The sequence below is a fragment of the Pleurodeles waltl genome, chromosome 6 (assembly GCF_031143425.1).
Source record: "Pleurodeles waltl isolate 20211129_DDA chromosome 6, aPleWal1.hap1.20221129, whole genome shotgun sequence".
Classification (NCBI taxonomy): Eukaryota; Metazoa; Chordata; class Amphibia; order Caudata; family Salamandridae; genus Pleurodeles; species Pleurodeles waltl.
The window spans coordinates 1199897749-1199920853 of NC_090445.1; the positions used below are offsets into that span (position 1 = coordinate 1199897749).

Here is a 23105-nt window from a genome sequence, read left to right on the forward strand (position 1 = left end):
AACTATACATAACCAACAACTGACCCTAACTACCCTATGCTAAACTTACCTAACACATTTAACAACACACTCTAAACATTGCGCCCCCCACCCCTTTTATAATACGAGACACATGCAGGACAACATATACTAAACTACACTTATACTAAACAAATATTTTTTTTTAGTTATTTTTCTTTAAATTTATATATATATTTTTTATACAACACAAAAATGCCCCAACATCACCCCCCTACATAGTAACATGTAAAAAGTAGAAAACCCACCCCGCAAACCCACTTATCCTAACTAAACTATTAGCCTAATCTAACCTGACACTAACCCCCTAAAACCCACTATAAAACATTAAAACAAATGAGGGGAAGGGGAAGGGGACAGAACTTGGGGTGACAGTCAATAAGCCAATTACTGATTGGCCCCCTTGAGGGTTTTCTTATGAACTTCAGCCTCTTAGTGTTAGTGTTTTTCTCTACCTCCTTCTCCAGACTGTCCAACTTTTTAAGGACCTGTGTCACATCCCTCTTTAGCTCCTTTATAACATTCATGTCCATGGCAGCAGGTGGTGTGGCCTGTGGCACAGATGTTGATGGTGTAGCAGCTGGGGCTGAAGTGGTTGTGGCAGCTGTGCCCCCCTGCACAGCTGTGGAGCTTGGTCCTCTTTGTGTGGCCAGTGTGGGTTCCCCTTGGATGAATGTCTGCCATTCCCCAGTGGATCGCTCCCTGCAATAGCAGCGTGACATTTTCCGGAACCCACATTCCACTGCCAGGATGTGCCTGTAGCGGACTGCCCTCTTCTGAAATGCCCGCAGTTCATCATTGTTCATGTTGGCAGCTGTTAAACTGAGAGCGCAACGATCAATGTCAGCATTGTTTGGAGTATGTACAGATTATTAGCTTACACTCTACATCTAATTGCACATGCACTCCAACTTACATTCTGGATAAAACAATGGCCTTGATAAATACAATGACAACGCTGCCTTAGCATCATTTCATTGACACCAAAGCGACACACAACAAGATTAGGAACAAAACCAAATTAGGTGGGCATTGATTTTGTGCCATATGTAACAATGCAAAAGCAGCGTCAACTTCACATAGCTCAGGGCCAATATTCCTTATCATCTGTGTTAATTTTCAACCATACATCACCAGTAACTTGAATATGTTATAGGGAGTATGGGATGCAGCTGCTAACCATAAGGGGTCAGTGTTGATAGGTACACATGCAAGCTTGATAAATATGACTGTCATCTACACTGTATCTACCTACAAAATTGTTGTTCCTCTCCCCCTCTGCCATAGGGGGGATGGCCATGCAATCCATCATCTCAACTGTCCTGGTCATCCACCAAGGCATGCCTACTCATCCATAGAGTCAAGGAGTGGACCATATATTAGGAGGGCTGCCAACTAGGTCCCTGGTATCCATAGGTCTATCACATCTACATTCATGTGTCCAGGTGTAGACACAAATCAATACCTGATCTGCCAATACTATTCCTTACACACCCATATCCATGCCAGCACACGTCTGGCCTTGACCTGCATGCACACCTATTACATTCCACATAAGTGTCACGTAAATGGAGTACAAAATATGGAGCACCATGCTGGGGTACAAATGCCCAACCAGTCCTACATATATATTACAATACAGGGATGCACCAAATATGGGTTCAAAATGGTGCATCACTGTGTTGTGAGAATAACTGTGTGTCCCAGTGCCAATGTCTCACAGCAGTGCACTTCTTAGTCACATATAGGACTACATGTGGCTTGTCATCACCTTGTTTATCCAATGCTGCCCACTGAGCACCACAAGCCTCACAAGATATGACTCTCTGCTCGTGCATGGGAACTTTTAAATGGGACACAATGTCACCATCCAGCCTACTTTGATATCTGATCATTTGGCAGCTTATCACTTCTAGCATTGTGCGCAACACAAGACTCACACACACCAAACCCTCAATTACTACACAGGACAGATATTATCACACTTACTGGATACATCTGGGTCCTTAAATCTTGCCACTTCACCAGTGGTGTAGGGGGCAGGTCCACCTGTAAGATATGGATGGAAAATCATGCTTAGTGTCATATCACTGTCACTACTAGTGGGCAACATATTACAGTGCGTACTATTTTAGAGGAGTGAGCTAGTTATCCTGGTGTAAAACAGTGCAACAGACACACCACTGCAAACTGAAAATGACACTGACACTCAAGTGAGTGAGAGCCATACATCTGCACACTTACACTGGGCCTGAGACTCACGTAGTGCTACACCCTGCAACAACCATATGTGGCCAACCTATAGAAGATGGAACTCCATGGTATGAGGGGGAGTTAGTTGACAAATACATGACACTACCCATGTGATCTGCAAGACAATTGACTCAGGTATTCTGGCTTGTCCCGCAAGGCACCCAGAGGCACTATGTGATGGACATGCTGTTCAATTATTAGCCGGCAATGATCATGTGTTGAGTAATCCATGACTGATGTGGCAAAGTTGTCTGATGGTATCAAATGCCCCATTGCCAGTGCCCCCTAAGACGGGTAAGACCACTTTGCTAACATAATGGCAGGGATCATGTGTGTGAAATTATGACAATGTAGTGCTATACATGGAGCACTCCAACACATCTGCTACTGTCATTCAAGAGTGGTGAACACTAAATAGTATGCCAATGGGAGACTCACCAACAGGGCCACCGATCACTACACCACCTGGCCACCAGATCTTCCCTGCAATGCTTGAGTTGGTGCTCATTGTGGGTGCTGCGAAACACCCTATTCAGGTGGTGGAGCACCTTGCCCCACTGCAGCAGCCTCGCCTCCGTCCGGTAACCTTGGATTACACGGCACCCCCATCTCCAACATTAATGGCAGGTATTGGGCTACCAGCCACACAAGGCCTCCCAGTTCCTCCTCTCCCATCCTTGTCAACCTCCCCCTACCAGATATAGCTACCAGGTACAGGTTGACAGAAAAAAATAAAATTAACAAATGAATAGAAAGGAAACTTAAGGCCCAAAAATTTACCCCAACTAACCCAACTTATCAACTCTCCCGGACAGACACCCTACAGTACAAGTACAATGATACACACAAACAACACACAAATTTACTGACACTGGGACAAAGTACAGTCAAAAATACAAAAAACACAACAGAAGGGACACCAAAAGATACAATACTGAGCAAAAACACACCATCAACTCCAGGACAAAACCACAAAGTCAAAAGAGGTGCAGACTGTAAAGAGAAAGTACACCCCCTGTACCATGCAAGAGGAATTCCTATTATATCACTTCCTGTCCCTATGCATCACATTTTCTGTTATGCATGTATTTATTTGACGTATGTGACATTTGGATGACTATTTCAGATGCATGACCTACGTGCGTCTTTTTTTTGACGCATTACCTTTATGCATCGAATTAACAGAAAATCATCATTGAGATGAGTGCGAAGGTGGAATTCACACTAAGGGCCCATGGGTCAAATAATTTGGGGTTGCTGATGTTTTTGATGCATTTGTGTCAATTTATTTTACTCCATTCCTGATTGCGTGATTTTGTTCCATTACCCAGTATCAACAAATAAATGGAATGGGCTGTGCTGCATTGTGGCATATTGTGTATGACCACATGTGGTAGTCCATGCAACAATGTGATTTGGGTATGATTGGTCTGTTACACCGATGTGTGTGTAAGAGTCAACAGCATGAGAATATTTGCACATCACGCATATGTATGCATGTGTGACAACAGTGTATCCACATACGTATGGCAGTGAGTACTATGCAACAGTTCTGGTTTGTGATTGTGAATTGTATTTACTTATGTGATGTGTGTAGTTTTCTTACAGAGCACAACATTTAAGACGACATATACAGCTCAGGCATTGTTGATGATGGCTGATGAATGCTACCTAGGAAATGTTAACCAACAACTGTCTCCATATGTAGATCTTGAGTTTATGGTGACTTGTGTGTAGACTACACATATGTCTGACATGTGTACATATTTGGTACATACTGTGATTGACACACTCTGCCTACATTCCCCCCTTATTATGTTTTATCCACAAATGTTTGATTAAACTCATTACATTTAGCAATTTTTTTTGTGTGGTCGACCTGCAGCTCTAGCTGCATATGTTCTCTTCCATTCTGATGTGCATTCCACAGACGTGTCCGTGCAAAGTGTGAGGTCATGTGTACCCTGTGTCAGGATTGGGCCCTATGGCAGTGGCAGGACTGATCACCATGGAAGTACTGCGCAGGCCCAATTAATTCCATTGCTTGTCATACCTGGGCTAATCATGATGACCATTGTTACCAATAATGTCCCCCCCCTTATCACACATGCTCCATGCAGCCATTGCAACTCTCACACTGAGTTGTGACAGTTGTCTGTTCAAACATTACTGTCTTACCAAGTTTTGACATCCACAGCCTCACGTGTGGGGCACTTGTTTTCCTCCTATTTGGACATGTTGTAGTTGTGTGTGATGAGCTTTTGGTGTACAAGTTGGCAATGTGGATGTAATTCATATGTTGTAGTCCATAGATTGTGTCCTTCAGTTGTCACATTCAAGTGAAGAGGCTATTTGTGATGTGTGTGATGGTAGGAGTACAATCCTACGCATCACAGGTGATGTAGCTACAGTACTTTTCAGATTAGTGCTTGTAACCTACTCCCTGAGGTTAGACTCACAACCCTGAGGTATATGTTGTGGAGATTGAAGAGACCAAAGCCGAACTGTGTGAATAAGTGAGGTGTTTACTGACAAAATGTACAAGGTAAGTTAAGTGATTATTAAGTGAAAAAGTTCTCAACTACTGTATGTGTAGTCTGCGGAGTATCCCAGCAGCTGTGTTGTGCTGTTCCCCCCTCATTTTCTCCACCACCACTATCCTCCTTTTCCTCCTCAGACAGGTTATCAACCTGCTCATAAAAGGGGGCGTTCATCCACACACATATGTTGTGTAGGATAGCACATGTCATTATGATATTGCAGATGATGTGTGGGGCATATAGGAGGCTGCCTCCTGTGATGTCCAGGCACCTGAATCTTGACTTCAGGATGCCAAATGTCCTTTCCACAATAGTCCATGTCCTCCAATGTCCTTCTTTATATGCACACTCTGCTGCTGTACTTGGGTTGGGAAATGGGGTCATTATCCATGGCTGTATGCCATAACCCTGATCCGCTGCAAAAGATTAAAGGAGTAAGTTGTTGTAAAGGCTTTCAACAGGTTTGTCATGTAGCATGGAAGTTGATATTTTGAGTTGGTTGTGACTCATATGTGTTTGTGGTATGGAGTGAGTTCCTGGCTTTGTGTAAGGTCTTCTCAGCACTGGGTTGTTGGACATGACAATCTTGTATTTGGCTCAAGGACCTGGGACATATGATTTGGATTTCTAACTGATGGTCAGTATATATGTACCATGCATTGTGTAGTGCACCTTTGTATCAGTGTGCTATCAATAAAGGGGACATGGCACATCCTCACAACACAATGGGGTCTGATGCGGTGGCAACATGGTAGCACTAGAGAGCCTGAACATCCCATCCATTTTGACATGTGTCATTGCAGATGATGTGCGACACTTAGGGCCATTGAAATGAGTAAGTGACAATGCACAACATGTCTCCAAAAATGGCTGCACTGTCCTGCAACATTTAGACTATGCAAGAATGCCCCATGTGTGACATGTTACTAGGCAACTCTTTGTTGTCCCCTGCGCCAGTTCCTCATATGCAGCTGTGCACAGACACTACCTAACTTGCACCAGGATACTTGGCTAGCTGCCCTGTAGAGGTAAATGAATCTGTGCAGGAAGGGACACCATGCCCTATACATATGATGTTTTGATGGCCAATGGGCTCTTTCTGTGTGTGCAGCAGTATGCAGCATACATTGGTGGCACAATCATCTGAGTTCAAAGCACAGTCTACTTCATTATTGCAAAATGCAGACAGCACCCCTGGGGTGGTGTTTGTTGTTGGCACTGCTTCAAGTTTTAGAAGACACCTACATCTGAGTCAGCATCATCATGCTATATATCTTGTGGTGACAGACCTGCAGCAACACACATTGCACACCCCTTCCACGCTACATACTGCATGGGAGAGTGGCTGACTTACAATGTGGCTTCAAGTCATTAAAAAATGGCCATCTGCAAATTTGTACATACAAAGCAGGCCATGACAATGGCACTGTGGACTTGTACATAGGACCCTTGGTGATCCAGAGTGGCAGCTAATGTTTGTGGCAGCCATGAGTTGTCCTAGGGTGTGTGTATCCCATTGTTACAGGATGATCAACATAACTACCAGTGTTTCGCCTATCTTCAAACACATGAATCAGCATTTATACTGTCAACACATGCACAGTGCAGGCTATGGTATGGAGCTCATCTACTTAGCCAATGTGCCCCTTGGCACAGTGCATGTAAGGTCAGTGATTTCCTGTATTCTCCTACAGGGTCCCACTATAGCATCCATGATCTGCACTGTCTGACAGTGACTCTGCCCCATGGTGGGCCATTTATTGTATCTGGTACAGACATGATGGTGTTGTGGGTCAGTAAGTGGTGCATGTGTGGTCGCACTATAGTAGGTGTGGTACCACTTATCACACATCTGGCACATGGTATGTGATGGGCATTGATCTTGTATTTCTATGTGTGTGAGCCAATGCGTCAGGCAGATGTCTCTGCACACTACAGGTAAGTCAGGTTTGTGTTGATGAGATGTAGTTGGTATACGCAGCAGTTGTCTGGTATTTGATGGTTGTTCTGGCAGTGATTTGCGCTGCATGACTTGAGGGATCTGTGCCTATATGGAACTTACATGACATGGGCATGGTGTATGCCATTGACATGGCTGTGCTATTCTTTGTTTGGTGTACTGTGTGTGAAGTGTACGTAGTAGGCAACCTGTGGGCACTTGTAGTGGTCTGTGTAGTTCTTCTGTTAGCAAAGGGTACATGTCTGCACCTGTCCTTCCCATGGTGTGCCTGTCAAGTAGTGGGTGTGTTACGTACATGTGGGTGTATGTGTTTGTTGTGTGCAATGATTGTGCTGTACTCCAGCATGGTGCATATGTTTTGTTACCTGCACATCTGTGTTACCCTGGCCATGTGTTAATGTAGTGGTGTATGTCTTGTGTGTCCTACAAGGTTGGTGTTGTGTGTGTATATCACTAGGTTTGTTGACTTACACACAAGTAGGCCATTCCCATATTTTCCATCCTGGAGTTGTTCATTGATCCTGCTGTACCGGAATATGAAGGCATCATGGACACTCCCAGGATACTTGGCCAAAATGTTTATGAATAGTCCCCGGTGGTCCACTATGGCCTGCACATTAATGGAATGCGTGTGCTAGCCGTTATGGTATAAGTGCTCGGATGCTGCAGGTGGTACGAGCCGGACATGGGTGCAGTCAATTGCACCGAGCACATGGGGGAAGATAGAACCCCTGTTTGATCTCCTGCTGCTTTTGCTGGGTGTTAGGGAAGCTGATGTGGTGGGGTGTGATGGAGATTATAGCGTCTAACACATTTGACAGGAATGCAGAGAATGACGGCTGTGAGACACCAGCAATCAGGGCACCCATTGTTTGGAATAAGCCACATGCCAGCATGTGCAGGACAGCTAGCGGCTTTGTCACAGGTGGTATGTTGTGTGGGGTCTGCAGGCTAGCTATGATTTGTGGCTCAATGTGGTGCAGCAGGTGTAGTATGGCTTGCTGGTTCAGTCTGTAGGTCCTAATGATGTCCTGGTCACTGAGGACAAGGAGGGCTGCCCTGGTTCTGAAGACCCTCTCCTGCTGTCTGCGTTGCCTATGTGGGCCGTGTTGTGGTGGTGGTGATTGCTGTAGTTGTTGCTGTCCTCTGAGTCATCTCGCAAGCTGGATCAATATCACCTCCATCTTCTCCTGTGGGTTGGTAATGTTGCTTTTGTATGTTCTCCTTAAGTAGTGATGAGTTTGCCTCATTTTAACACCTGCCCTGACCCAGGCATTACATTTTGCAAATCGGCGTTAACGTCATTTTTTTGGGTCCTCCTCCCACCCATGCATAATTTTTCCCCGGGTGGATAAATATGGCGCTGGGGGTTAGAGTCATATTGTGGACGGGAACGCCTACCTTGCATTTCATTGACGCAAGGTTTCACGCATCTGAAAAATGACGTTAACACCAATATTTTGACACTAGACGGGTCTAGCGTCAAAATATAAATATAGCGTTGAGTTAGCTCTGAATTAGCGTTAAAAAAATGATGCTAATTCAGCATAGAGTTTAAATATGCCCCCAAGGGCCAGATTTATCAGACTTTCATGCAATGCAGCAAGATATCTTGCTGACCTGGATGAAATAGGGAGTGCAGGAATGCGCCATATCTGTGAAGAGATGGCGCATTCCTGTCCTCTGCCTGCAAAATTAGCAGCCTAGCAGCAACGCAGACATCCTTTCGCCATTGAGCAAGGGTGCCTGCATTACAGGTAGGAATGTTTTTGTGTGGGAAGGCACAACTTCCTGCACAAAAACAACCCTGAGAGCCATTAGAGGCAAAAACGAGAAGAAAAAAACATAGTTCTCCTTGTTACGCCCCCCCCCCCTCTGCCTTGTGTTACGCTAGATTTGTCAAGCGATGCAGGGCCATGCAAGGTGGCCTTGTATGTCTTGACAGATCTCACTTAGGTTTTGTGTTGCTCTTGCACCCCCTTTATTGGCTCAAGTGTGACACAAAGCCTTAATAAATCTGGCTGGGCTTAAACATTTTTGCAGTTTTTTCTTCCAATCCATCTCACAAAGTTTTGCTAATTGAAACCCTTCACGGAGGGTCCCCTTGACCCTCTCCATGACACAGTTTGACCCAGGATGATAAAGTACATTTTTTATTTGTTTTATTCCTAGCATTTACACTTTTTGGAACAAAATTGCACCCCATTGTGTGTTAATAGGCTTCTGTGAACACCACCTCTCCTGAACAAACCCTCAAGAAACCTGACAACCGCACCTATCATTATTTCCCCAACACACAGTATCTCAGGCAGCAGGAAACAAATCATTTGCCTTTAACAAGTAAAGAGCAGCCTTTTCCCCCTTCGATAGACCAACCAAATCGATTGGCAAATTCCTTCCAAGGACTCAGCTCATCTTATGGATCTTATCACGGTTTCTGTACTCATAACATTCAAGTAGTTTCCTTTCCATTTCCAAATCTAAGCCCAGCCACCAAATATCAGTGCTCAGTCTCTCTTTGGTTTTAACGATAACCAAGTGTCCTTCGTAGGCCACATCAATAACTTTTGCACTTATACTATTAGTCAGTACAAAAAGGTTTCCTATTAAAAAGTTCATCATGAAATGATGATTCATCTTAAATCATTGAAAACAGGCAAACCCTCTCATTAAACTTGTTCCTTAATGGCCACCCATTCGAAATGAAAGGAATAATAGTTTAAAGTACCTCATCAATATTGACCTCTGACTTCCATTCCTCCTCCGAGATTTATTTGTAATACTTCCTCCTCAACAATCTCTTTCACCTCATTTCTTTTACTAGACTTGTCATTAGATTTAACTGCTCTCTATGAAGGGCAACAACAACTGGAAAAATTACCCTTGTGTCCACATTGTTTACACATAGATTTTAGTGATGGACAACTACTATTGTTAGCCTTCTGGCCAAACTGTCCATACGGGAAGCTCTTTGGTCAGAGTTTTGAATTCAACTGCCTTTACCATTTCTTTTACTGAATTTTCCTTATGCAACTCCTCAACACAATTTAGCATGTGCTGTATTCTTTTAGCAATAGAAAGGACATCCTCTACTGGTGGTTTGCCCTTCATCTACCACTCTTCTCTGATTCTGTCGCTCCTACAGTGTAACAGAAATTGATCTATAATCACTTCCTACAGTAGTGCTCCAATTTGCCAGATGCTATTCATGTAGATCCAATTTATGTAAATCTGTCACATACTCCTCATTGGTTTCTTTGTCTTTTTGTACACAGCGCCTGGTACCGCCACCTCCCCAGGAATTTAAAGTAATAAAAGGCAGGATGGCCACCCGGCCCCTCTCTCTATCGCAGCCCAAGGCGCCACCACATCCCCGGGGCTTCAAACTAATGCAACACGGGCACTGCCACTTCTCTAGGGCTCTAGAGTAATGAAACCCGGACCCTTCAGCCCTGGGGACCACCACCTCCCCACCTCCTCCCTAGGGCTTCAAACTAATGTAACGTGGGAAGTTGCCTGGCCCCCGCAGCCCAGGGGACCGTCACTTCCCCAGGGCTTTAAATAAGTAAAACACAGGTGGTCTGCACGGCCCCCCTGCAGACCCAGGCCCCTCCCCAGGGCTTCAAACTAATGTAACATAGGAGAGCCGCCTGGGCCCAAAAGCCCTGGGAACCACCACTTCCCTGGCGTTTTAAATAAGTGAAATTCAGGGGGGCTGTGTGGCCCCCTGCAGCCCCGGGCACTGCCACCTCCTTTGGGCTTTAGAACATGAAGGGGCCTGCTGGCCCCCGCAGCCTCGGGGACCTCCACCTCCCCAGGGCTTCAAAATAATGTAACGTGTGGCGGCCCTGGCCCTTCACCTCCCGTGGAACACCACCTCCCCAGGGCTAATTTAGAAAGACATAGGAGTCAGTTGTGGACCACCGGGGCCAGGTGACCACCACTGCCCAAGGCTACTAATGCTGGAGGGAGGCTACGTGGCCACCCCAAGGAGCCATTAATGGCCCTCGTAACTGCCCCCAGGACGGCTCCTGCTATGTCCTGGTGTGCCCACCCCCAGGACATAGTTGTTTGCTGTGACTTGGCAGGAGCTTTGACAGCTTCCCCAAAAAAGTGAATAGGCCAGGCCCCGGGTGATGGGGTCCCAAGTGCCAAGATCGGCCCTGGGGAGGGGGGGGGGCCTTGTGATTCCCCTACCCTCAAAAATATTAATAATAAGGCTGGGCCCTGGGGAATGGGGTCCCTGGGACCAAGATCAGCCCTGGGGAGGGGGGCCACTCAGCTATCGTACTGCGTGTGTCACTTGTAACAATATTACAACCCACTTTTTCGATTCACCCACAAGCCAAAGTATTGACAGTGAACCCACATTGTAAATTACCGGGCTATAATTGAACAGACGTTCATATCATTTGCTTGGTCTCAAAAAAAGGGTCATCATTTTCTATTAGGTGCAAGACACATCACAGAAGGGCAACCCTCTATATGATCTCTGCTGGTATTCCTCATGCAGGGTTGCTGTATTCTTTCCACCCTTTCTATTGTTTTCTCACATCCCTAATCCTGTTTCCCTAGTATCAATGTTTTGCACACAATTAAAACTACTGACTTTATGGTGCTGCAGGGTTTCTTTTAATCAGCATCACCATGTTACTTTGTGATCAACCTATTGCACTTAAAAGACTTGCTGTGATAGTGTTAATGGTATAAACATGAATTATTACTGTGATTTCTTCGATCTTACCCAAATCTTCGACCACTTTCTAATTGCCTCTTGGTTTACTAATTTTAATCTGACCTTGTTTTGGTTTTATGTTTTGCACACTTTTTTCCTTAACTGTACTCACTATTGCCACATTCTCTAAGTTAACCTTCACTATACACAAAGTCCAGTCTGGCCAAATAGGGAAAGCAATTGGAAATTAGAGAAGCAGTTGTAGTGATAACGACTTTAGAAGAATTGAAAGAAAATTGAGTAATGCAGGAGTTAGGGTAGTTATCGGGTGGACATGAAACAAAAGAACACATTTGTAAGTTCATCAGTAAACAGCAAAATGTACAGAAAAAGAGACAAATGAGAGCTAGGGAGAGCTCAAATATGAGAGATTCAGCTCTACGAAATTAGGATAGATGTTTCCTTTGAACAGGGCAAAAACAAGTGACCCATGTGACGTATGTTTGAATATGTTTGTGAGAGGAGGCCTCTTTTTGCATGGTTAGCCCCCACTTTTTGCCTGTGGTTGATGTTTTCTAGAAGTTGGTAGTGCCCAGGGCCCCTACTAAACAGGTTCCTTGGGCCGGAGCTCTTTCACTAAATCTGTTGTGATTCTGGGCACAATTAGATATACTCTTAAATACCCCTATAAGTCCCCAGTAAATGGGTACCCCAGTACCCAGGGCAGGAGATATTAAGAGTAGACCCCTGAGGGCAGCAGCACTGATTGTGCCACCCCCAAGGATTCCACACCCAGATGCACCCAGCACTGCTATTGCAGACTGAGTGTACTGGGGCAAACCTAAAAAGACAAACTCGACATGGCATCCCCTCTGTGTGCCTTGTCCACCCTACACTGCATATATTATGGATAAGACATCCCTATGGCAGGCCTTCCAGCCCTATGGCAGGGTGCACCATACTGTATGTGAGGACATAGCTGCTTGAGCAATATGCCCCCACTGTGTCCTTGCCAAACCTAGGACATTGAAAGTGAACAGAGCAGCCATTTTAAATGCATGTACTGGACACTGGTCAAACACGAGTTTCCCAGTTACATGATGGCTACCCTGCACCCTGGGTTGTTTGGTATCAAACAACTCAGAATGATAAATCCAAACTGGTGCCAGTATTGGATTTATCCCTAAATATACCATGGTGCCCCCTGCGAACTCTAACTGGCAGAGTTGCTGACTGGTTTCATCCTGCCTGCCACTCCAGACAGCCAATCTACAAACCTGGGGGAGAGCCATGGCTCTCTGGTTTGTAAGACACTGCCCTTCCTGGGTGGAGGAGCTAACACCCCCTCCCTCAGGAATGTGCAACACTCTGGCGGTGAGCTTCAAAGGGCTACAGCCCCTGAAACTCGAGCCCCTGGCCTGCTGCTAGCAGCAGAGGACTTCCCCCTTGTAATCCCCCACTTTGGGCGGGAGCCAGGGCAGGATCCAGACAAAGGGTATGAGGAGTGGCCTCACAGAGCATGCACCACCCCTCAGGGCTGGCATGCGAAGTGGACCCTCTGATTCAGTTCTCTCCATCTTGGAATGAAGGAAAACAGCCAATGAGGTTTAGGGAAGCGACCCTTCCCACAGGAAGTGGTCACTGTAGTGGGTGTAGCCACCCAAGGGTAAGTGTCCCATTGGACACTACTAGGTTCCCCCTAAAATGCCCATTAAATTCAGTATTTAATGGGCTCCCATAGACCAAGATTTTAGATTTGAAAAGGATCCCAAGAAGAAATGAAGACCAGCATGAAAGAACCCGCCAGAACGAGAACAGAGGACCTGCTGCACCAGAAGAGGCACCCTGACCCCTGCTTGCTGCACCAGAGTCCTGACAATCGTGACTGCGGAGGAGTTGAACACTAGACTGACCCCAAGAAACCCAGGGGACCTCCAAGCTTTAAGACTCTCCCTCCTGAGTGGAAGAAACCTGCAAAGAACCAACAAACCAGTGAGGGTCACTTCAATGAATTGCCGATATCTCTGCAACCGGAAGTCACAGCCAGATCCGACGACACACCGATGATCACCCAGGAGTGCCCCACAACTTTGCCAAGTTTGGTGGCACTGCACCCTCTAATGGCCGAGATACAGCAATACCCTGGGTTCTGGTCAGCTGACATCAGACCAGTGGAAAACCAGCTCCTCCAGAGCTGAAAAAGGATCAGGAGGAATACCCAGTCGAAGGACTTCAGGAACAACCCGGACCCTCCAACCAGAGTGCCCCCACTGTCCTGTAAGTCACCCACAAAGAGACTCATCTCCAGCTCCAGTGGACTCTGTTGTGCACATCATCCAAGACCTCTAAAACGCCCTGCACCTGGCCGCCCTGGGCCTTGCATCGCAGGATCTGCTGTGTGCCCCGGGTCTCCAACCCCTTGCAACCTCAACAACCCAAGGGGACCCTCAGGCACCAACTTTAAAACTGCAAACCAGCTCTGTCTCCAAGTGGCCCCACCAGGTGGCCCTGTGCCTGTGCCAAGAACCTCACCAAAGCTGCTCCCGCCAGAACCAGGAGCTGCCAGAGACTCTCCAGCTTGCAGAGTGTGCCCATCGACCGCTGCGACCACCCTGCCAAAGAAGAGACTGGTAACTCAACTGTGCGATTTTTAATGCATTATTAAAAGTGACTGCCTATTGATGCCTATGGTGCGTAATTACGCACAGAAAGACTAACTTTGCTAAAAGTTTAAAAAGTCATAACAAGAAAAGTACTTGATGTATTCTAAAGATTTTGGTCTTAATTTATTCAAGTACTATGTATAACAATATGTTTACTTCACAATGCTGTACTTCATGATTGCAAACACGTGCAGCGCATTTATTTCCAAAGGACTCCGGAAGTACCTTTCAGCTGTTTACCAATCCGAAGCTCAGGCGGTATCTTAGTTTTAGACAGGATCACTGTCACTTATATTTCATGTCAGTATGCTCAGCTGAGCTGAGATCACTATTGTAGAGTGATAAAGTTGTAATGCCCCACCATAGTCAAGAAATGTGAATACAAGAATAAACAAGAGAAATTATATATTAAAAGTATTTTCAGAGCAAATGAAACAATGAAGAGCCATGACATTTTTTATAGGCCAGTTGTGACAATCATTCTTTGCGCAAAGTCAATTAACTTATAAGTAATATTATCTATTGTGATGGAAAAAATTGACCTTCATAAAATCTCCCAGATTTCAGTGGATCAGAGAAAGTGTTAAACCTCAATCTCATGAGGCAATGTGTATTCATGTTAAGGCACCTCGGAAACCATCAAGATCAACAAAATACAATTTCATTAAATAATCCCAATTTAGCAAAAACTTTGGACACTCAATAACTAAGTTTGAGATCAATGAAAAGTTAAAGGATTTTATTATGAAATTCAAAAGTTCTGCGGTACAGAGTGAATGCCCTGAAGGCTTGCAAATGCAAAGTAATACAGAGTTTATAAAAATGTCAAAATATTCTAAGTCTCAATGGGCAGCAAAATTGGAAAAGAATAGGACTCTACCCGACCAGCATTAAGAAAAACTCAAAGTGTTGGCTCACCCTCAAAATCACAAAATTGTTGCATATTAAATTGATGTTTCTGCAGATTCATTGTGGTGTGAACAAATGTATAATTTCCTTAGCAGATCAGAGCCCAAGAAAAAATAAACGTCATTGCAATAGCACCTAAGAACTAACCCATAGGTTTCCAATCTGTGAACTGCAGCACCCGGGTGCGCCTCCAACACTACCCACGCGTTTTTCAAGCTGGCATTCAAAAATATGTTTTGCTAAGATGAAACTCCCTGTAGTACCACTAGATGGCAGTGCGACATTCAAAATAGCACAGGAATTGCTCCTATCTGTCAGATTAGTTAACACAAACTATGAGCAATGCAGAGATATAAACACAGGCACATGCTGGACTTAAGTATGTACAGTGTCACTTTTAAGGAAATTGCGGTATTGTTTTAATAATATATTTTATTTATTCCTGAAGGGCACTGTTTTCAGTCTTGTTAATGTTAGTTGGTGGGAAGACTTTTTAACATCTTTTGTAGTGTATGAATACGTTCTTATAACTATGATAGTATGCAACATGTTTAATCCATAACTGTGTTTTTACTTTTTTTTATATGGTGTTATGTGGACCTCCATCGGAGTTTTGTGCCATAATAAGAACTGAATTGACACAAACGTGACACACGACTATAGTGAGAAGGATTCAGAGACTGCAGACCAATACTGAGGTCTGGGACAGGAGAGTGCAATGACTCCATCAGACCTAGAAGAGACAGAAGCAGAGTTAAGATAATGGTGGCTGCCGGAACGTTTAGTAAAGTACTTTAGTAAAGTATTTGAAAATGAAATATAGTAGAGCTGATTAGTGGAGCTGCATTTTTATATATCAAAAGTAGCTCCTTGATAACTAGAATGACCAGAAGGAGAGCTCCCTGTGCTAGAGGCAATTTTTAAGGAACAAAACATAGTTTTAAAGAAAATCCATATGCAGACTACAGTGCTGAAGAGCATTGTTTCCGTCTCAACCAATGAAAGGTTTTTTTTTTATTAAACAACTGTTAGATGTTTTTTATTTTGCTACATCTATTATTATAATACCTTCATAGTTCATACCAAGTATTTTTGAGGGAATAAAATGGAAGAACTCCAGAGGCCAGTTTGCCAGCCCCATGCCTCCTCCCCCACTCGCCAAAAGAAAAAAATAACACAGTGGGGAGCCGCAGCTAACTGCCAATAGGTCAAGGGAGTTGTAGTATAACTCATCAAACAGCATTGAGTTTCCTTGTAGTTTATTCAAATAAGAAAGCACGCCAACACCAGTGTCTGCCTGTTCTCCACCCTGGTCAACTCCAACTGCCCCTTCCTCCAGTTCTCCACATCCTCCCCATTCCATTCTTTCAACTACAAACATTCCACTAACTCTACATTCTAAGTAAGAACTACATTACACAACACATCTTCCCCCTTTGGGAAATAAACAATAAGTAAAACATAAATCACAAGGAAGGAAAGGAAGGAAAATGATACAAAGTAAACTAATTTACAATACAGATCCTAATTTACAATGTAGTCCTTTAAATGCAAAGGTTTCTTAATCATTCTACCCAATCTGCTTCTGTAGGTTACATTCCTTCCAAGATTGTCCGGATGGTCCTTGGACACTTCCACTTCCTGTGCCGGGATGTCATAATTGTCCATAACATCTTCTGACGCCGAATCAGCTTCTACGATGTTAGCAGCTCCAGAGAAAGTGTCTTCATAAACAGGGTCTAGCCACAAATAATTCTTCATAGGTACAGCAGAATTCGCCCCAACAGCATCACCCAATAACTTAGCACAACGACTCATATGCCACACACGACCGTCACTTAATTTGGCAGAGTTTTTGTATACTTCAAGATCTGTTTTAGGCTCTGAAAACTTAGTATCACCTTTTTTAACTTTACCTGGTAGTTTAACCCGAACAACATCACCTTTCTTCAGACTAACGTCTCTTGCCCCTGTTTTTAAATCCACATAGGTTTTATACAACTCCTGTGCTTTCTGAATATTCTCCTTAATTTCAACAGGTGACCATTCTTTTACCCCTAGATTTGCTTAACCAACCCTGATTATCCTTTGTAAATGGAATTCTACCCCTCATAACTGTAAAAGGGGTATAGCCTGTTACCGTTGGGGTGGTTCTGTACATCCAGATCATTTTCTTAACACTAGTTTTCCAATCAACATTTCTAAATTTAGCTAGTTGTACAGAATCTTTAACAACTCGATTAAACCTTTCCACTTCTCCATTTCCACTAGGATGGTAAACAGAAACTAACTTGTGTTCTATGCCATTTCTCTCAAAAAATTCTTCAACCTCCTCACTCTTAAATTGCACCCCATTATCAGTTATTATCTTCCTAGGCAGCCCTTCCCTTTGAAACAGTTCATCCAAGAATATCAGAACATTCTTTGAATTAGCTTTAGAAACAATTTTAATCTCTGGCCACTTTGAGAAGTAGTCTACTGCTACTATAATGTACCACTGCACATTCTCCTCTACAATTGGTCCCATTATATCCAGACCTATAACTTCCCAAGCCATCTCAGGGCAAGGCACGGGATGTAAAGTAGGTTTTAAGGTCACCAGCGATTTGTCAGCATTCACGCATAAATCACAACTCCTAACAATTCTTTCAATATTGACATCCATACCAGGCCACCAATAGTTCTCCTTAACTTTCTTTTTAGTTTTGACAATGCCAAGATGTCCTTCATGATTTATTTTAATAATGGAGTCCCTTAATTTCTCAGGTGGAATTATCCTATCACCCCTCAATACCTTATCCTGTTCTACAGATAACTCATCTCGTAACGCAAAGAAAACTCTGAATTCTGCTGGCATTCCATTTTTCCCTGGCCAACCTTCTTGAATATACTGTTTAAGCGTGGTTAATATGGGGTCATTTGCTACAGATTCATTCCAAACCTCAGAATTAATGGCCTTCCAATCATAACTCCCTGACCAGGCGACCATGAACTCTTCGTCATCACCCACTAATTCTTTAAGTGGTAAGGGCAATCTGCTCAAACAGTCCGCCACCTTATTTTTAACTCCTGGAACATATACCAAATTGTATTTGAAATCCAACAATCTTATGGACATTCTAGCTATTCTTGCCGTTGACTTTAACAAACCTTCCGTAGTCAACACCTTGATTAGGGGTTTATGATCGCATCTGATTTCAATGTGAAAGCCCCACAGAAAATTTCTAAAATGTTCTAATCCCCAAACAACCGCCAGAGTCTCCCTCTCAATAACTGAGTACCTCTCTTCTGTGGGAGAAAGCGCTCTAGAGGCAAAGGCTATAGTAACTTCCTCACCAGTGATACCTTTCTGGCTTAGTACAGCACCAATACCTCTATTTGATGCGTCAGTAGTGAGAATAGAAGCAAGGTTAGGGTCAAACCTTGACAACGCTTTGCCCTCACAAATCTCTCGTTTTATACATTCAAAATCTTCTTGTAACACATCCGTCCATACAAATTTACATCTTTCTTTCAGCAGTTGTCTTAAGTTAAACGTTTTCTCAGAGAAACTCCTGACAAACCTTGCATAAAATTCTGCTAAGCCAAGGAACGACCGTAATTCGTCCTTATTTCTAGGAGCTGGGGCACCCCTAATGGCTGATAACAACTCTTTTTTTGGTTTAATCCCACTCATAGTGATTTCATGTCCTAAATAATTTAAGCATTGAACTCCAAACTTACATTTCGAAAATTCAGCTGTCAGGCCATTCTCTCTTAAGATACTGAATACACAATTAACCCTCTTATCATGTTGCAGTCTGTTCCTTCCCATAATTAAAATGTCATCTTGAAAGACAACTACACCTTCCATATTCTTAAACAGTTTGTGCATCAGTTTCTGGAAGACCGCTGCCGCTGAGGCCAGTCCAAAAGGCATACGAACATAACGGAAACAACCCTGAGAGGTCATGAACGCAGTCAGATTCTTACTATCTTCATGTAATCTCACCTGATGGTAAGCGGACGATAGGTCAATGGAAGTGAACCATTCCATGTCTTTTGTCAGGGCAAGCATTTCAGAAATTTTTGGTAAAGGAAACCTCTCCACTACTATGTTGTTATTTAGGTACCGCAAGTCGATGCATAGACAAATCTTCCCATTGGCTTTGCGTACTGCGACCAAAGGTGAGATCCATTCAGAGGCATCCACCTCTTCAATAATACCCTTGCGTAGAAGAGACTCTAATTCTTTATTTACTTCGTCTCTTATCACCCAGGGAATATCATGTGATTTGTGGACTTTCGGTACAGCATTATCCTTCAGCACAATTCTATGTGTAAAATTCTTAAGGGCACCAATATTCCCAGAAAAAAGTTCTGGAAATTCGTTCCTCAAAGTAACACTATAACTTTTATAGTCACCCGCTACCTTAACCTGTTCCACACCGTTGGGATCCAAAACAATATTCAGGGCCCTTTGATCCAACCAACCCAATACTTCTGGTCCTTCTTCAGCAACATATAATTTGCTCACGGTTCTCCTGCCCTTGAATTCAAAAACCACTTCTCTAAAACCAATCATAGGAATGGATTCACCTGTAAAACTCTCTGGAGACACATCTGTTGGATTTAATGTGGAGCCCAGAACCTTTTGAAATTTATGCTCCCACATATTCTTGTTTATAATTGTGTATGGGGAACCAGAGTCTGCTACGATCAGTACACGCACTCCCCCCAAGAGAATTTCACAAACAGGCTTATTTCTAGATTGTAAACTTAAGTGTGATACACAAGAATTTTATATTTGATTTACTTCGACGCAATCTTCCACATCAAAATCACTGTTAATACCTAAGACATACTCATGGCCCTTTGAATCGGCACTAGAATCAGAATTGCATTCCGAATCGGATCTACTGATCACCGCTGTAACTTTTCTACCTCTTCTACACACTTTAGCGAAATGGCCCTTAATGCCACACTTAGCACACTGTTGGTCTCGCGCCGGACATTTCTTGTAAAATGCTAAGTGCTCTTTACTCCCACATCGAAAACATTTTCGTTCAATATTCTTTGTTTCCACCTTTTTCCTATGTGTTTCTTCCTTATTCCTTTTAAATTTAACCTTGCTAACTACTTCATTCTGTACTTCTGTTTTTTCACAATAAATAGCCTTTGCACATTTATTCGAAATTTCAGCTTTTTTGACTAGAGCCACAACTTCCTCCAACTGTGACTCTCCATGTACCCACAATCTCTCTTGAATGTGAGAATTATTAACATGCATGATGATTTGATCCCTGATAAATTCATTATGCAACCCACCAAACCTACAAGTAAGTGCTAGTTTTTTTAGCTCGGAAACATATTTTTCAATAGATTCTGTTTTCTGTTGTTTCCTACTGAAAAAATTGTATCTGTCAATTGCAATACAGACTGATGTTGAATAATATCTGTCAAGGTCTTCTAAAGCATGAGAAAACACATTCAAATCCCCATCTTGTTGAACTTTTTTTTCTATTGAGTTATACACCTTAAGACCCATAGGACCCAAGCAGTGTAATAACATTTTCTTCTTTCTAGTTTGAGTCAAATCTTCGTCATCAATAGTATCTAAATAGTTCAAAAAGTATTCTTTCCACTCTAGCCACTTGACATGTTGATCTCCAGTGGAAGTCAGAAAAGGTTGTGGAGGAGTAAGAGTAAATGTTTGAGCAGCACTCATTTTTGTTTCTTTACTTTACAAAATTATGAAAGAAGTCTCTCAAAAAACAAAAAGGTACATCCAATATGGCCGCCGAAAAGACACCTCAAAGAGTTCTAGTGTCCAGGAGGACGTAGCATTTAGTACACGCCCTGAACACAGCACCAAGATCACAGTGAGTGCGAAGGAGCGGGCGTGTGAAGTCGAGGAAGGTAAAGCAGACACTTGGGCTTCTTTACTAGCTATTGCTGCAGAGCTTTGTTGTGGACTGAGCGCTGTGTAAGACCTCTTTTGCCTGGGCACGTGTGTAGCAGTGGAAACAGCGCGCTCCTCTTAAAAAAACACCTTGCGCCCTTCACCGAAGCTTGAGCGCGAGCATTGTATGTGCACACGCAATACAACACAGCCGAGATCGCACAAGAACGACGGTTGATGCCTCGTGGCGTTGATGTCTCACGACTTGAGACAGCACAGCGCTAGTCCGTTCGTCCAAATAAAAAATAATAATAATAACAACACACGGTGCAGCGCAGCGGTACAGGCGGGATAAACTGCTTTAGAGATGCCCAGTCACAAAAAGGGAAAGGTGTTGGCGCGCTACTCACTCCGGGTGGCCTCAAAGACGAGACGAATCAGCGAGGGTTTCAGACTTGAAATGTAGTCGTCACCAAAATTCTTGTAATATAACTCATCAAACAGCATTGAGTTTCCTTGTAGTTTATTCAAATAAGAAAGCACGCCAACACCAGTGTCTGCCTGTTCTCCACCCTGGTCAACTCCAACTGCCCCTTCCTCCAGTTCTCCACATCCTCCCCATTCCATTCTTTCAACTACAAACATTCCACTAACTCTACATTCTAAGTAAGAACTACATTACACAACAGGAGTCACGGGTCAGAAAAGTTTGGGAACCACTGCTAACTAAATCTTTTCATAATCATTCAACACTCTCTATGCCAGGCTTCTCCAACTAGTAGCTCGTGAGCTACTGGTAACTCTTCATCTACCTGTGAGTAGCTCTCCTGTGTGCCACCCAACCTACTACATGAGAAGCTTTCCATATTAAGATGGGTATACCAAACTTGAAAAATAAGCATTCAAGGCAAAAATGTTTAATTTTCAGAACTTAGAAGCTGATGTTTGAAGAAAAATGGTTGAAATGCTAATATATATTTTAGCCTTATTGTTCAGTGATAAATCATGCGGCGTTGGGTAGATTTATTAATAATATTATCTTGGTGCTGGGGCATTGCTGCTATATATGATTCACAGAGAGGCATTCCACATTGACAACGCCTTTTTTTAAATTATAGCTGGGAACCCTCCAGATGAACTGAGGTGAGCCTTGCTGGAAATGTTGTCTATGGTAGCTACTAATGTAATCTTGGCTGCTGCTGTCTCTATTAGAACTCTAATAATATTAGAGGCTCAGGATGCATTTCATTTACTATAAGTAGCACTTGTTACAGAAAAGGTTGGAGATCCCTGCTCTAATGCTAATTTAATCTGGAGATGTTCAAACAAAACAAGATACAGTTACAATCTCTCTCTATGTGAACAGATAGATTTGACTTAAGAAAGTGACATCTGAGCTAGAGAAAGATTACCATGAAAAGAACAACAACAACAATGGAAATGTCCTCATATATTTCACGTTGAATCTGTATCGGGGAGCTTGTGGGGAGAGGTTAAGTGCAGAGGGGAAGCACGGAGTGAGTGACAAAAATGACATCCATCATAGTTAAAATGGTGGTTTACACATAAATGTGGCCTAACTAAAACAAATTAGAAAATACACGCCTGCACATCACAAGAAACGTTTTTCAAAAGCAGTTGTTTCATATCTATCTGCAGTTGTATAATTGCATGTAAATGCATACTGCACATTGCTAATGATGGACAAAAATGTAAATCCATACAATATTCTTACAATATTTATGAAAGTACATTTTAGGCCTGAAAAAGCACCTAGAACGCTCGTCTGAAATGTGTTGAGTGAATGGGAGCAAGACCAATGTACGAGATGATAATAAATGTGTTATATTAAAAACTGAATTTGACGAAGGCCGTACCATATAACCATTGTCAGTGAATTAACATATCATACCAAAAGAACAAATAAAAGGTGTCTCCAAATCCCTTTGCCAATTAATACATGGGATTTCACCCTAGGGAGGAGTGGTGGACTATAGGAAGACTCCTTCATCGCTGGGCCAATTATCTCCAGTGTAACCTCAGAAATCCTCCATGGATGGTGTCACATCTGCAAATGAAATCCATGTTTCCCAATTTTCAGCATACGAAACCCGTAAAGGGATACATAGTATGCTATCATAGTTATAGCCCGTAAGCATACTACATTAATATTTTGTTAATAACACTGCTAAGGTATATGACAAAG

At 43.2% G+C, this 23105-nt stretch overlaps 1 protein-coding gene across 2 annotated transcripts in view; it reads left to right on the forward strand.

The window, feature by feature from the left end:
- LOC138300747 (uncharacterized) overlaps positions 1–23105 on the forward strand; it is a 903291-nt gene that overhangs the window by 874120 nt on the left and 6066 nt on the right. The window lies entirely within an intron of this gene.